The sequence below is a fragment of the Amblyomma americanum genome, chromosome 1 (genome assembly GCF_052857255.1).
Source record: "Amblyomma americanum isolate KBUSLIRL-KWMA chromosome 1, ASM5285725v1, whole genome shotgun sequence".
NCBI classification, from domain to species: domain Eukaryota; kingdom Metazoa; phylum Arthropoda; class Arachnida; order Ixodida; family Ixodidae; genus Amblyomma; species Amblyomma americanum.
The window spans coordinates 330482248-330499209 of NC_135497.1; the positions used below are offsets into that span (position 1 = coordinate 330482248).

The 16962-nt window shown below is 46.8% G+C and overlaps 1 non-coding gene across 1 annotated transcript; it reads right to left on the minus strand.

Moving 5' to 3' along the window:
• Nucleotides 1–7589: 7589 nt before the first annotated feature.
• TRNAS-ACU (transfer RNA serine (anticodon ACU)) lies at nucleotides 7590–7661 on the minus strand. Its single transcript has one exon. It is a non-coding gene; the product is annotated as a tRNA-Ser (tRNA).
• Nucleotides 7662–16962: the final 9301 nt, after the last annotated feature.

The window sequence follows — 16962 nt, forward strand, 5'->3', positions numbered from 1 at the left end:
GAAGGGCTTAATACAAATCGGCGTGTAGCGACTGTAACTTTAACTTGCCCGTTCTCAACTACTACCACCATAAACTGTTTCATGCTCTTCACATGCACCGAACACCTCTACATCTGAAAGTTTTAGCAAGTAAGCCACCAGGAGGTCCATTTGACAAAGTTTCAATGTTTGCACGTTTTAGCCCATCTTCAACATATCTTAGTGCTAATAGTAAAGAGATTATAACGTGTGCGTAAATCTGCCATTATAACTTTGACATATATATGTTTGGTAGATCATATACTTCATGGCTACTGCACCATAACTCCCGAAATTGTTAGCGCTACTAGCAGCAGGCGCTACCATACCTTAATACGCCAGCAGCTTCTCCTTCAGAAGTGGCAGTAGTTGATGACCAAATTGCTCGCCTTTCGGCAGAGGTCATCAAGTTCCACCTCTACCACGAACATCTAGCTTACCAATCGATTGGCTCCACCACCATCAATTACTGCTCGTCAGTGGTCTCATTCAATGACTGGATTCACTTATACTGTCTATGCTACCAAACATGTTTCCTACATCTCGGCCATGTTTTATAGCCAACCAGTTGTCCAATCAGACACCCGTGCTTTTACAAACCGTGGAATCTTATCCAACCATGCCCTATACTTGCATTTCTGGTGTGGTTCAGTAGAATTACAGACGCCCGAAGCGGGAGAGTTAAAGAGCCATCTTCTTAGAGACAAGCGTAAGGAGCCCTACGCCTTGCCCACTCCGTCCGTACAGGCAACCGTCGTTTGCACACCACATTCCATCCCGTCTCCACCAGGAAACGCTCCAGTTCTTTAGGTCAGCATCCAGTACTCCCTCTCGAGTTAAGGCTCCTTACAGTTTATCCGTTGGCATGCTCTTGGCGATTCAGGTTTTAGTACAGAGGGGACTTTATGACGCCTCATTGGACTGTGGTTACTTCTCTTGCAACCGCCGTGGCTGGTATGTGCGGGATGCCTTCGCGAACAGGTCCCTTGTTCTGCTCGTTTCATCCACGCTTGCAATGCGGCATACTTGTGGTGCGTCGTACTTATGGGCCGGATCCACATGCAATCTGGGCTTTGATTCTGGAAGTAGTGATCACGACGCTGTAATACGCCTCCACTCTTCAAAAGTGGGCCTGCTGCGTCAAAAGTACAGTTTGGACAACTTCTCCTCAGCCCTTGATGCTCTCTTTCTGGGATGCCGCACTATACTTCGTTTCATGCATCAGGTGCAACACTGGTAAAGCTAGCGCACTTTTTTGCAGCCGCCGCGGTGGCTGAGTGGTTATGGCGCTCGGCTGCCGGCCCGAAAGACGCGGGTTCGATCCCGGCCGCGGCGGTCGAATTTCGTGGAGGCGAAATTCTAGAGGCCCGTGTGCTGGGCGATGTCAGCGCACGTAAAGGAACCTCAGGTGGTCGAAATTTCGGAAACCTTTCACTACGGCGTCCCTCATAGCCTGAGTCGCTTTGGGACGTTAAATTCCCATAAACCACAAACCACTTGTTTGCGCTGCCCGCATCCGCGACCATAGAGTAGTGCGTTCCTTGTGGTGAGCGAAACATACTGGATCCTTTGTCTGCAGGCTTACGACATGACACATTTGTCATGAACTTGATCAAATGGACACTTACTACTGACGTCACGCTGTACCTCTCTCGTGTCTTACACCACTCGGGCACAGAGCAAGCTCGGAGTAACACGCCTCCCTTTATTTTCCCGTCCGGACTACTTCCATACCTTTCACAGCGTTGCACCTGATGTATGAAACGGAGTATAGACTTCCTCGACCATCTGCAAAGCGCACTCACCTGTGCGACAGCCACTATCTGCTAAGCATAGATAGGCCAAGGCCAGATTTTGGGCGGCTAAACTTAGTGGCACGCCAAGATGCAGAGCCGGCAGCTGGTCAAGATCGTGCTTCCCCACACACACGTGCTGGCCCAAATGATCTTAGTACATCATGAACTGGACCTATCACCATGCCATCCGCATATATGGCATGAGGATGAGAATTGGCGACCGCCCCTGGAGCAGTTTATATTCCATTTTTATTTTCGAAGTGATTTTTCACAAGAAAATCACTTTTGGGTCATTCTACGCCAAACGTCCCAGACGTTGAGCTCGACCATCTCGAATTTCTTCAAAAAATTCATGGTAACTTATCGTAATCTGCGTAATCAAAGCCTGAAATTTTTTTGTCGAAAAAAAAATTATTCGTGAGGTGAGGGCAGTTTGAACACTCAGAAAATGCGAGAAACCAGGCACTGCACAGAAAATCAAATTTTTACAGAACACTTCACCACTATTTCATTGGCATTTGCACAGATAATGCCATTCGATATAATTTGGAGCATGAAGCTTTATAGGGCGTAAATATTTAAAAAAAATTGAACAAAGTATCTAACCGTAACATTTTTGCCGTTTTTTGTTTTAAATATCAACTTGCTATCGCAAATTCGGAAATAACCGTTTTGTTTTTCTAGATGTCTAGTACCTATAACAAATGTTACAGGTGATGAAACTGCGTACATGGAAGTAAAAAAATACTAAATTTCCAAAAAGTGCGTTTTTAGCTATAAACACTCGTTAATTTCACCCTGCGGTGTTCCAAGCAAAATACAAGCAATAACGTGTTACGTAGAACAGTTTATTGCCTTTCATTTCTGAAATTTTTGTCGAGGTAATTCTTGTTAAAAGCGAGAAAAAAAATTTGAAGTTGAGCTCTCGCGCCGCAAGTTGCGTCGTCTCCTGACACACATCGGCTCAGGGCCAGTTTGCCCGAGTCCAGAGATTTGAATCCTCACGAGGGCGAGCCCTCATGAGGGCGTCCTCACCCTGACCTCAAGAGGATTTCACTCGGTGAGGTGAGGGAGAGGGAAGGTGGGTGCAAGAAAATTCGAGAGTACGGGGGTGCGGGAGGAAAGACATGGTGAGGCGAGGGCGAGAGAGTGCAAGATGTACTGTCTGAGAGCGAGGGTTGGGTTCCAATTTATACCCCTGGCTAACTTTTTTTTTTCTGTGCAGCACGTTTTAAATTCCCATTCTAAAGCACTAGTTCTTGGGGTGAAGGCTCCCGGGGAAGACGTTGTTTCTGCAGAATGGAGGTACACGAGGTGAAGACGAAAGGCGGGGAGCCGCACGCCTTCTCCGTCGCCGCGATGTACTACACCGCTGACAATGCTATGCCGAAAAAAGCGCTCTTCTAACTCAAAAAGCCTATTCTTTAAAACGCTAAGGCGCCCGTGTGCTGTCAGATGTCAGTGCACATTAAAGATCCCCAGGTGATCGAAATTTTTCCGTAGCCCTCCACTATTGCACCTCTTCCTTTCTTCTTTCACTCCCTTCTTTATCCCTTCCCTTACGGCGTGGTTCAGGTGTCCAACGATATATGAGACAGATACTGCGCCATTTCCCCCTTCCTTCCAAAAAACAAAAAAACAATTAAAATTGTGTAAATTCATAGAAGAGACACCCTGTATAGTGCGCTAACAAGGGGGCACTTGCCGGGCCTTGCGGGTGGCCGTCGGTCCAACAGGAACCGTGGTACCGCAGTCAGCATTTTTATTAACAGCCCCGAGTCTGTCAGATGATAGAGTGGGGAGTAAAACATGTAGAAATTATGCCTCGCAAGGTTGTTGAATTCCCACGTTTTAAGCCTTGTTTTCCGGAACGACGCTCGATTTCAGCTTAGTGAGGTTTCAAAGAACTGGCTGCGGCGCAAAAAATGCTTCTATGAAATTCCACTGTCAAATCAAAGCGTGTTGGCGGCGTTGCTGTGGAATTTTTTTCATTCACACTGTGAGTAGTTAAGTACAGTCTATATTCGCTGGATTTGCAGTATAGGAAAGCGGTGCCACAATGTGTTGAGCAAGGGCTACCACTGTAGTCTTACCATGAAAATAAAGCAGCACCTTAATCACCTTGGTCGGAATCATCGCTCGCTCCGCCTTGCATTGTACGGTGTGCTAAAGAAGAAAAAGTTGCACTGCTCTCCAAATAACAGTAACACTTTTGGTTTTTGTTAACTGCGTTCAGGTGAATAGCCACCCGATTCTTGGCCGATCCCCCAGTGTGGGTATGTGCCATCTTTTGATAGGCTAACAACAACAACATCTTTTGGTTTATTTCTCTCCCTGGTAAGGGCTGTAGCCACGTAATCGCGCTCCTGACTATATGAACCAAATTCCTTGCAGGCATTGTTGAAAATTGACACTCAGTTTTTGAATAAAGCGTAGACGTGGAAACAAAAAAATCACGGGCGTTTTAGCTTGGGGTTAGCTACGAATTATCGTGGTCTAGCACCATTAGCCCCGGGTTTGAATGGTTTATCCTGACTTTCTATGCTTTTGCTTGACCTGAACTGGCTTACTTAAGGTGACACATTATACGATTTAAGTTTATGTGAAATTGCATCATTTTAGACTTGCACTGCGGTAGAAATGGTCAGTCCCTACATTCATTGATTCCTGCGAGTCCTGATTCCGATCTCGACGCAGAGGTGCAACAGTTAAGCTACGCGCCACTGCTCTGCGATGGCAGGGGCTGCCATCGATGGGGCCTATCATACCCACATTGTTCCTGAGTAACTTCTCGCGACTAATCAATAATTGAACTGCATGGTGGGCAGTTTGCTCACAATCCGGGGACAGGTTGTAATGACCTCACAACGTCACGTGACCAAGGTGGAACACGTACTATATACAGGCTTCGGACAGACAGACAACCGCTTTTGGGCAGAGTGAAAGCGCTAGGGCACTAAAATAGCAACGACAGGATTTGTTCATTCGAGACTCGTGGAGTTATTTATTAGCATTATTCAGCCCAATTGCTGCATTTAACGACCCATTTGATTTTGAAGTGGCCTGAATAATGTTTAACATTAAGCAACTGCATAAAAGCCTCTCTGCAGCGGAAAGCCGGCATCACACTGGGAAAAAGCCCTAAAGAAATAAAAACTTCATAGCTGAGGGAGTGGGATGCTAAACCGCGGCAGCGCTCAAAAATAAGTTCCGCTGGCCACTGCTTCCGACCAATATGCCATCACGACAACTTTTTTTGAAGCATGATATCTGTTACATTGAAAATATATTCCATTTACATTAACTAAATTATTTACAAACCGTTAAGGAAATGCCACGAAACACATCGCAAAAAGAGAGCAATAGACCACTAGACGCGAGGTAAGGCTCAGCACATCACCAAGAGGGAGTGCCACTCCTGTTTAAAGTAAGTTGGTTCATACACTTCCCTTAATTGAATAATCAGTGTGGAGAAACCTTAATATCCTGCCTGAGCAAACTCCCAAGCTCTCAAGGTGTGCTTGCGATGTCGTCTTCGTCCCGTGCCCGCGTTCACACGCGTTAAACTGCCAGTCTCTCATGCTGTAGTTTGAAAGTGTCGTCTTCATCCCCTTTCATCGGTGCGCGTGGAAGCGTCGTCAGACGTGCATGCCGCACACCGCACAAAATGGCGGGAGATTAGAAGAGTGAAATTTAGAAGACCCAGTGCTGTGGCAATGTCATCGGGTAAGGGTAATTAAGCGACCTACTAACTTTCCTTGTTGTGAGTCTATTCTGTATTTAGCACTTATTGTAATTGTCGTGGTAAACGCTACTGCATTGTTTTCTAAATATTCTTGGCGTACGTTACTTTTTTTACACAGACATAACAACGCTCTGTCTCATTTGAGCAGCGCATATAGATAACAATGAAATGTTATAAGTGCAGGACACATGTATGTATGCGGCGCGTGGCAGAAGTAAAGGCAGAGGTATATTTTGGGGCTCAAACTGTCTCGGTTTTTTTTCTCACGTATTAGCTCAAACAACACTACGCACACGTACAGGGGAGATGGAAAGAAATGCGAACAGAGCGGGGACTAGGCGCTCCACAGTTCGCATTTCTTTTCATCGCGGTTTTACTTAGGTGGCAGGAAGACGACGCTAGAGTCGTCCGTCAATCATTCTGGGATGACTCTATAATATCGTTTCATTGCCACCCAGGTAAAAACGCGATCAAAAGAAATTCAAACAGCGGAGTGCCTAGGCTCCGCTCTGCTCGCATTTCTTTCCATCGCGATAGCACACGCACAACAATATAAGCATGTAGGCTTTCGTCCAGTAGTGCCTTGAGGGCTTATCTGATATGTTTATTACATCTATTTCCGTAGCCTTTGCGGCGTTGCACAACAAATGCTGCCAAACGTTCGCCGACGCCGTCTTACCCGAAGTTTTCTACCGAATGTATTAGTACTCTGCGCTAAAAGGTCTGCTCACTCAACTAAATATTTAGGCAGAGTTTCCTTAAAATCCTCATCGAAGGCTCGACAACTGCAAACACAATCGCTGTCCTCAAGGAGCTGCACAAAATTGTTAATTGAAATAAGAATAGTGTAAAATGTAAATACAAGAAAAACTATCTTTTCTGCACCTTTTCTTTTTACTTGCTGGGCCGAGTGGCACGGCGCGATTGAGGAGTGCATTGAGAAGTGAGAGGGGTACTGCGCCATTTACTTTCCTCAAAAGCCGCTTTTTTATAATCTCTCATGCTGCATTAATAATAATAATTGGTTTTTTGGGGAAAGGAAATGGCGCAGTATCTGTCTCATATATCGTTGGACACCTGAACCGCGCCGTAAGGGAAGGGATAAGAGAGGGAGTGAAAGAAGAAAGGAAGAATTAGGTGCCGTAGTGGAGGGCTCCGGAATAATTTCGACCACCTGGGGATCTTTAACGTGCACTGACGTCGCACAGCACACGGGCGCCTTAGCCTTTTTCCTCCATAAAAACGCAGCCGCCGCGGTCGGGTTCGAACCCGGGAACTCCGGATCAGTAGTCGAGCGCCCTAACCACTGAGCCACCGCGGCGGGTAATGCTGCATAGATAGAGCATGCCTTTGGTAGGGTGGCGACACTGATCGTTCGATCGGGAGGCGCCATACTGAATCACATGGATTACGCCAATTGCATTAATGTCAGTGCACGTTAAAGATCCCGAGGTGGTCGAAATTATTCCGGAGCCCTCCACTACGGCACCTCTTCTTCCTTTCTTCTTTCACTCCCTCCTTTATCCCTTCCCTTACGGCGCGGTTCAAGTGTCCAACGATATATGAGACAGACACTGCGCCATTTCGTTTCCCCCCAAAACCAATTATTATTATTAATGAGACGCTTTTATATTTAATAATAATAATAATAACTGCTTTTTGGGGAAGGGAAATGGCGCAGTATCTGTCTCAACTTATCGTTGGACACCTGAAGAGAAGAGAAGAAAGGGAATTTTAATGAAAGAAAGGCGGAGAGGTCGGCCGGTGGTAACAGGGCCCTGGCCTGCTACTCCACACAGGGGAAAGGGAAGAGGAGGAAAAGGAAAGTGTGAATGAAGGCTGATGATGGCATAATACAATGAACCACGCTGTAAGGAAAGGGACAAGGGAGGGAGTGAAAGAAGAAGGGAAGAAGGAGGTGCCGTAGTGGAGGGCTCCGGAATAATTTCGACCACCTGGGGATCTTTAACGTGCACTGACATCGCACAGCACACGGGCGCCTTAGCCTTTTTCCTCCATAAAAACGCAGCCGCCGCGGTCGGGTTCGAACCCGGGAACTCCAGATGAGTAGTCTAGCGCCCTGACCACTGAGCCACCGCGGCGGGTTAATTATATTTAATCCGAAATAAGATTTTCATGTCTGGAAGAAGTACTGGACACTCTGGTAAGAAATATTGGAAAGGACAATTATGCTCCGCCTTAAGGGTATGACGTGGTAGCGCAGTGGGTTAGGCTTTCCATCCTGAGTAGTTTGACGAGTTTGACACCTTTGAACGCTTTTTTCATTTCTTAAAATTCTTTGATTTAATTACTCAATCAATTGCACACACTAAGTTTTCTTAATCAACATAATCAAGCATTGGCGTTTCATTCTGAGCATATTGATACCTTTGAACCACCTTTTCCCAATCGTGCCACTTTATTTTTCTTTATTATTCAATAAATTACAAGGACTTCATTAACTCGTCATCGCCTATCACACACCAATCAATCATCAATCACTAGAACCGCAAATTACCATGCTACGATTTTTTTCCGCAACCCCCGATTATTTCCTACTCGCTGTGCCGACTATTACTACGTCGACGGCTTTTCGACCGAACGAGCTGTATACCCTACCGCCTAATGCGCGATAATGCTGTTAGGCTCATAGCCTCGAAGGTGTAGGAGAGTGCAAAGCACGGCGAAAGGAGAGACATAGGAAAGCGAAGTGAAAATCTACATTGTTGAGTTGAAAGCACCGAAACGACACTAAGTTCCCAAGCCGAGATATGCATTTGTCGCTTCGGAACGTTAAACTCATATATATATAAAAGTACTTATCTTTCCCATGGGGTACCATGTGGAAAGACAGAGCGAGGAAAGGTGAGTGCAGCCGCAATCACCTCCACTAGTCTTAGAAATACGAGGCATTTAGGGGGTCATTGGGTTTTCAATACTAAGTTGTGGCATTTCTGCTCTCGTCGCAAAGTAAAGAGGATGAGCACGCGGGCACTGTACCTCTGCAGTTTTATAGATAAAGTCGGTAATATATTGGCAGTGCATGCTTGGTAATAGGGACAGCGTAGAGGGAGTGCGCCTATAGATTAAAGAGAGTCTCATACATCGAGAACAATACGGTCATGCCGCTCCTTCCAACAGCTATATTAAAAGGAAGTTACATGATTGAAATGTTCTTGCGGTATCGTTTAGTCTGTGTATATATATTTATAGCATTTACCACCTAAGAGTGTAGCAGTTTATCAGCAAATGGATAGTGGTCAGAGAGTAAAGAGAATATAGTCCAGATCATGAAACAATAGGAGACGTTGTGAAACAATGATGACAGGTTGCTGATGTAGCACAGAGTACACCCAAACGTAGACACAGTTTCAAGACATTGCACACAACGTGCAGGATTGAGGTCTGCTTCTGTACTGCTGGTCCTGTGAGGTTTGCAAGACGGTGATGTTTGTCCTCCGGCTACTGAATTCCACAACATTGCCCTAGCATAGAACTTGTGTCAGTTTACCTTCTTAACGATACGAAGGACGATGGACATAATTACTAATGAAGGAATCGAGTTGCATATCCCCAATAGCACAAATTTTGTGATATGTGGGCAGACGCATATCATATGATATGGGCCTGCCAGAATAATCCGCAAATAACGAGAGGAAATCAACAAATGAGAGAGGGCTGGGAGCCGACCTTGCCCGGGCTCTTGGACATGGAGTCGCAGAGGGCTCTGGTTCAAAGAGTACGGGCAGCAGCTACCGCCAATGGTGTCGCGGAATGAGGAGCACCACTCAGGCAAGGGAGCGGTGAAACCTTCCACCCTCCTCTAAAACCCGTCCCAGTGCATCCAATAAAGTTTTACCACCACCACCTCAAAATCAACAGATAATAAACCTTCCGCTGGTTTTGAGAAAAGGAAAGGCGCATAACTGCCTCAATATTTAGGTGGATGCCACCGTTTAGTCACAGCGCTATTGAGGTTTCCACTGAACGAATGAACCAGCTACATTTGCTTCTCGGAGGCTTCACAGACATGAACACACCACTGTAACCCAGGAAGTGCGGCTAGAAGTGTTTTCGCACTAAAACAATGACTTGTGGTTTAGCATTCCTATGCACGAAATATTGTGTGAAAGCATGCTAGGCAACGCGAATTTTGCGGGTGGGCCAAACCCTATTCGGGAGTGTCCCAGGTACCTTCCGAACGGTGGTCACTTAATTTTCAAATTTTCGGGGGTCGGCCAAGCCAATTTTGCCATTGTCCCAGGTCGGATCCGAACGTGGACCAAGTCAAATTTGAAATTTCCGATGGTGGCCAACCTCATATTTGGAGGTGCGTCAATTCCATTTTGAGACTAGGTCATGCCTGTCTTCCACCCGAGCCTGTCTTACACCCACACCATAATCACCGAAAAGCCAAATCCGGCAGAGGTCATTTCAAGGTCAAACTTGGGGTGCCTAACCTGCCCGCCATGGTGGCTGAGTGGTTAGGGCGCTGGGCTACTGATCCGGCGTACCCGGGTTCAAACCCGACCGAGGCGGCTGCGTTTCGATGGAGGCGAAACGCTAAGGTGCCCGTGTGCTGTGCGATGTCAGCGCACGTTAAATATCCCCAGGCGGTCGAAATTATTCCGGAGCCCAGAACTACGCCACCTCTTTCTTCCTTTCTTCTTTCACTACCTCCTTTACCCCATCCTTTATGGCGGGGTCCAGGTGTCCAACGATATATGAGACAGATACTGTGCCATTTCCTTTCCAAAAAACCTACTTTCAATTCATTTTTTCAATCTTACGAAGGAGAAGACACGCTAAGGCGCCCGTGTGGTGTGCGACATCAGTGCATGTTAAAGATCCCCAGGTGGTAGAAATTACTAAAGATAAAGTTTTACGGGTGCGAACATGCGATTTCGCCGTGGCGGTGCTCCGAGGAGGCACATGACGCCAAAACGCGCGCATCGCCACGGATATTTCTCTCTCGCTCTCGCTCCCTATTCACTACTGCGCATGCGCGAAAAGCGGCAGCGAGCCACAGGTGTTCCACCGCTGCGCAGCGCCTCTTCTCAAGATCCAACTTTAAATTTTCAGTTTTCTCTTTCTTCTTTATCCCGGGTTCGAACCCGACCGCGGCTGCTGCGTTTTTATGGAGGCAAAACGCTAAGGCGCCCGTGTGCTGTGCGATGTCAGAGCACGTTAAAGATTCCCAGGTGGTCGAAATTATTCCGGAGCCCTCTACTACGGCACCTCTCTCTTCCTTTCTTCTTTGACTGCCTCCTTTATCCCTTCCCTTACGGCGCGGTTCAGGTGTCCAACGATCTATGAGACAGATACTGCGTCATTTCCTTCCCCCAAACCAATTATTAATATTAATATTATTATTATTATTATTATTATTATTATTATTATTATTATTATTATTATTATTATTATTATTATTATATTTATTATTATTATTATTATTAATATTATTATTATTTCCATCCCTCGTTAATCCCTTCCTTTAGGGCGCGGTTCAGGTGTCCACTGAGATATGTGAGACGGTTACTGTGCCATTTTTTCCCCTAAAAACCAAACAAAACAAGTGGCCGACGACGTTCATTGTGTTCATAGTGTTGACAACTTTGCAAAGGCCGTTCATCTTCACGAAAGGAAAGGCGTACAAACCGGCTCGCGGGTCAGTGGAGACCTCAATCTCGCTTTCAGGTTCGTGGCGTTGGTCTCCAACTGCAAAAGCCTGCTTTCATTGCGTTCGGCACACTGGATAGAATAATAATAATAATTGGTTTTGGAGGGAAAGGAAATGGCGCATTATCTGTCTCATATATCGTTGGACACCTGAATCGCGCCGCAAGGGAAGGGATAAAGGAGGGAGTGAAAGAAGAAAGGAAGAAAAATGTGCCTAGTGGAGGGCTCCGGAATAATTTCGACCACCTGGGAATCACACTGGATAGACAGCGCGCCCTTTCTGACACCCTGAGAGATGGCATATAGTTAATGGTTGATAGCGAGAGATTGATCACCAAATGAACGCTGCGGCCTAGCTGTTGCTGCAGTGCCGCATGTCAGCCACAACGCTGTCAGCGCTAATGCATTCAGGCCATATCTCTCTCTCACCACCGCCACATGTATCAAAGCACGAACGATGCGTCCGCATATCTAGAGTGCCAGTTATGCGCTCTTCCTTTCCATAAAGCCATCGCCGGCTAGAACATTGTCAACGCCAACGCTAATGAACACAGTGAACGCCGACATCTTTCGTCTTATATATCCTAGAATAGCTGAGCTAATCCACATTAATTTTTCTGGAGCCCTCCACTACGGCACCTCTTTCTTCCAGTCTTCGTTCGCTTCCTCCTTTATCCCTTCCCTTACGGCGCGCTTCAGGTGTCCGCCGATATGTGAGACAGATACGGGGCAATTTCTTTTCCCCAAAACCAATTTTCATTTTCTATAGATCATCAGGTTTCATTGTGTTCATTGCCGCTGGCGTTGACAACGTTCTATAGACTCCGTTGATTTTGAGGAAAGGAAGGCGCATAACTCGCTCCCTGGGACAGTGGACGCCTCCATCGCGCTTTGAGGAACGAGGCGGTGGTGAGAGAGAGATGCGGGCTGCATGCATTAGCGCTGACAACAATGTGGAAGTCACGGGGCGCTGCAGCAATAGGCCGGAGCATTCATTGTGCGATGTCAGTGCACGTTAAAGATCCCCAGGTGGTCGAAATTATTCCGGAGCCCTCCACTACGGCACCTTTCTTCCTTTCTTCTTTCACTCCCTCCCTTATCCCTTCCCTTACGGTGCGGTTCAGGTGTCCAACGATATATGAGACAGATACGGCGCCATTTCCTTTCCCCCAAAACCAATTATTATTATTATTATCATTCATTGGGTGACCAGCCTCTCGCGATCAATTATAAATTTAACTGCCACTTTCCAGGGTTGCAGGATGGGCGCACTACCTATCCAGTGTGCGGAACGCACTCAGCGTTAGAGACTCCAAGCCGTGTCCAGCCCTGTTATATCACAACCTTCAGCCGCCTATGCAGTCTCCCGTGCGGCCAGGAAACAACCGATCGCTCGGTCTCCAGCAGGTGATTTGGCTGTAGGTGTGAGCCTTCAGCTGCTTGACAGCAGAGGTGGGCAAACGCCCTCATTTTTACTTTTCCTCCCTCACCTTCACTTTTGAATCCATGGCCCTCCCTCACCCTCATTTTGAAACGTTATCCGGCCCTGCCTCGCCCTCACGCTCACTTCGAAAAATTTGCTGGCCCCCCCCTCGCCCCTCGCCCTCACTTCGAAAAATTTGCTGGACCTCCCTCCTTAAGTTCCTGATTCCGCTCCACCTAAATTCGGTAAGGTTGATTTGGGTAACAGGTCATATGGGCTTTCACCTAAATGAGGTTGCAGATTCCTTAGCAAGGCCTCTCTCGGCGGCCCAATTATTGCTGTCCTGCCAACCTGTGCATTTACAGCTGCGGTGATGTTTCGCTACTACACAATATTTCAGGAACTTGCTGCCTCAGCTCTTGCATCATCTCCCGAATATCAGCATCTTCTGCATCCTTGGAGTAGCAGACTGGCGCTCGCGCAGACTAGAAGTCTCATTCACGCGTTCGCGTTGTCCGGTTTCCCTTTTAAATTTCGACCTTCACAGATCTGGCCTGGCGGTTTCCCATTGCGCCCTTTTTGTGCCGAACCTGAGAAAATAGATCACTTCCTGCTGTTCTGCCGCCGCTTCGCTCATTTGAGGAAGCCTCTTTTGCAAATTCCATTTCATCAACTGGGTTTGCCTGTGTCGCCCGCGGTTGTTTTTTCCATTGGCGCTTCTTTGTTTGGATGAAGCGACAGGAATGTGCGCTGTGCTGTGCAAAATTTCTTTCAACAAACAAGGACTAAGGACTCCTGTCCTTGCGTCTTCCAATCTATCAGCCTACATGCTTTTACCACTCCTATTCCCGTCAAAACTTTCCTGTATCCAGCAATTAACCGCCTGTATCTTGGCCACTTCACCGCAGTGGCTATGTGCCAGCATTGTTTGAGGCCTACCTACCTACCTACAGTGTGAGAGACTGGCACTTTCAACAACTCTGTTGAACGCGGCTATGTGACGAAGACGACGACATTGCAAGCACAGCACGAGAGCTTGGCAGTTGATAAAGGCATGATGTTAGGACTTCTCCCAACTGATTATTCAAATTAGGGAAATGTATGAACCGACCGACTTAAAACCGGAGTGGCAATCCTTCTTGGTGATGCGCTCAGCCTATACCTCGCGTCTACTGCTCTGTTGCTATCTTTTTGCGACGTGTTTCGTGGCGTATCGTAAGAGCATTGTAAATAATTTAGTTAATGTAAATAGAACATATTTTCAATCTTATAAATGTCATACTTAAATAAAATCCGTGGCGAAGGCTCAACTGATTTTTTAGTGCCGCCGCGAGTTCGGATCCCGCTCCCCCAGTATAATTTTTTTCTTTACTCTCTTCCCCCGGTGCGGTGCCGGCTTTCCGCTGCAGTGAGGCCCTTAAGCGGTCACTTAAAATAAAACATTACCTAGGCCACTTGAAAATCAAACGGCTCGCTAAACTGCAGCATTTGGGCTGAATAATAGTAATCACTAACTCCCCGAGTCTGGAGTAAAAGATTCCTGTGGTTGCCATTTTAGTGCTCTATTGCTTCCAATCCGCCGAAAAGTGGTTGTCTGTCCGAAGCCTGCTTCTATCACGTGGGCCACCTTGGTCATGTGGCGTTGTGACGCCATCACAAGCTGCCGATCGGATTGTGAGCAAACGACCCAATGTGGCAGTTCAATTTAATGATTAGTCGCTAAAGATTCCTCAGGAAGAACGTAGGTCTCACAAGCCCCACGGCTGGCAGCACCTGCCATCGCAGGGCAGTGGCACGTAGCTTAACCTCTGTACCTCAGCGCCTGGAGCGGAGTCAGGACTCCCAGGTATCTGTGATTGTAAATAATGACCAATTCTACAGCAGTACAAGTCTAAAATGATGCAATAACAAGCAACCTTACATCATATGACATATCCACCAAAGTAAGCATGTTCTTCCAAGCAACTGCATAGAAATTCAGGATAAACCATGCGAAATAGGACTAACAATGCTAGCGCGCGATAATTCATGATTAACCCCAAGCGGAACCGCCCGTGATTTTTTTGCTTGCACGCCTATGCCATACTCAAACACTGAGTGCCAATTACCTACAATGTCTGCTAGACATTTAGTTCATAAAATCAGGCGCGAGATTACGCGGTTACAGCTCTCACCAGGGACAGAATTAAACCTAGAGATGTTGATGTTATTCGGGGAGCAGTGCAACTTCTTTTAGCACATCGTACAATGCAAGGCGGAGCGAGCGACATTCAGACTAAGGTTGTTAAGGTGCTGTTTATTTTTATCGTAAGGCTACTGCGGTCGCCCTTGCCCACCACACTGCGGCACCCCTTTCCCATGCCACATTTCCAGAGAAAATAGCACATAGAAAGAAGATATGACTGTACTGAACTGCTCACAGCGTGAAAAAAAATTCCACACCAACGCCGCCAACATGCTTTGATTCGACAGTGGAATGTCGCAAAAGCATTTTTTTTTCGCTGCAGCCAATACTGTAAAACCTCACTACGATGAAATCTGACATCGTTCCCGCAACGAAGGCCTAGAACTTGGGAATTCAACAGCCTTACTAGGTATAATTTTTACGTGTTTTACTTTTCACTCTGATCATCCGACAGACACCGGGATGATAATAAAAAAGTTGACTGCGGTACCATGGATCCCGTCGGACTGGCATCCACTCGCACGGCCCGGCCAGTGGCCACTTGTCGCACTATACAAGGTGTTTCACCGAATCTTTTACCAAAAAGCTTTCTTACCTAGAAGAGCGCATTTTTCGGCGGTGTAGTACATCACGACGACGGAGAAGGTGTGCTGAACCCGCGTTTCGTGTTCATCTGGTGTACCTCCAGAGTGCAGAAAATACGTCTTCCCCGGGATCTTCACCCTAATAAGTAGCGCTTTAAAATGGGAATTCATAACAGACGGCACATGCAAAAGCGTTAGCCCGGAGTACGTTTAGGGCCACCACCCTCGCATTCGAATAGTGAATTCTGCCCTCCCTCACCCTCACCTCCTGATGTCTTCCCTCCCTCGCCCTCACCTCACCATGTCCTTCCTCCCTCACCCTCGTCCTCACGTATTTTCATCCGGCCACCCTCCCTCACCCTCACCACACCGAGTGAAATCCTCATGCGGTGAGGGTGAGGACGCCCTCGTGAGGATGCCCATATCTGTGTCTGACAGAAGCATCCATAGAGAGTGCGCTGTGAAGCGGAGCGTACAGGCGCGTTTTTACATAACGAAGATGACAACAAAGATTGCGGCCCGCAGCAGGCGGTGTTTCCCAGTCATGACTCGGCAATGATGTATCATGAATAATGAATCATGAACACAATCCCAGACGCGCCAGATCACTCCCTGCCTAACTCATAGCTTGCAAAAGGCTAAGAGAGCAAATCAAAGCAATTCTCGCCTACCAGAGCCAGCGCGACGTACATTGATGAAGTGAACCTGTGAAAACTTCTCTATGTATGGTGATCGAATAAGTTTTTCATGTTGTCAAATTTATTAATCACCATGATAATACGTACGGAAAAGGAGATAAGGAAAAAAACAAAAACTGGAAATTTCTAAGCTCGATTCTTCCTGATAATAGTGTATTTATTGTTGCGATGTCGTGACAGGTGTCTTATACATCTACGGCTCGCTAAAAGTTCTGTAGCTAATAACGGAACTCAGAGCTGGGACTCGCGAAATTACACTCGCACTCTTTTCATTTATTGATACCGTACTAGGCCCCGTGGTCGACTTGCAGAAATGACCCATTAATCACACCAACTAGAATACTTACTCCAATCCTTTGTTGAATTTATCAATTTTTAATGACTACAGCGGACTTAATTGATCATGCAGCCGCGATCAGGGCCAGGTTCCGTCCAATTAAGTAAGCAGTTGCCTGTCATGAACAGCTGCTTGTCGACGGTGTATACCACAATGCACCTCTCGGCAAAGACAACAAGAGAAAAGCGATAAACTGTTCAGACTATTTCTTAACATTAGCTATAACTCCCAGCGCACGCTGGGAGACTGTTTATTAAAAAGATTAAAAAATACCCAGTCTTGGCATCGTCTTTTCTGACCATAAGTGTTCGGAACGGATCTCTGTCAGCGAGTGAACAATAGTTGACGCAGTGCATTGCAGCTCTCTAACACCACCATCGCATTTTCTTCTGGCGCAGTGGTGGTCGCCATGGGCAAGCCTCAAGCTGGCATAACCCTAGGCCGCATCGCGATGTACGGCCAGAACGACGAGTGCCTCGGCATCCGGTATCATGAGG